Genomic DNA, 388 nt, shown 5'->3' on the forward strand with positions numbered 1-388 from the left:
CCGAGTCCGCTACCCAGGTGCGTCGCCCAGCCCCGGGACCCGGGGCGGGAGAGCGGCCGGGAGGCACCTGAGGCAGGAGTGGAGGGTGGTGGGTCCTGCGTGAAACATCTCGCTGTCTCCAGTGGAGGGTGGTGGTTCCCCTGTGGAACGTCTCAGTGTCTCCACGCTGTGGTGGGAGAGGGAGGAGAAGCTGTCCCGGGGATGGGATGGCCGCTTCCCAGCATCTTCTCTGCCTGCGCCCTCCTCCTCCTCCTCCTCCTCCCCGGGAAGTCTGGGTTTGCGCTGCCTGGAGAACCAGCCGTGTGGTAGCCAGCCAGGCTATTTGTGCAGTTATTTTGCATTTGGTGACGCGGCTACGAGCAAAGTCGTGATCGGCAGCAATCTGTCC

The sequence above is a fragment of the Phaethon lepturus genome, unplaced genomic scaffold (genome assembly GCF_000687285.1).
Source record: "Phaethon lepturus isolate BGI_N335 unplaced genomic scaffold, ASM68728v1 scaffold39267, whole genome shotgun sequence".
In the NCBI taxonomy this organism is placed as follows: Eukaryota; Metazoa; Chordata; class Aves; order Phaethontiformes; family Phaethontidae; genus Phaethon; species Phaethon lepturus.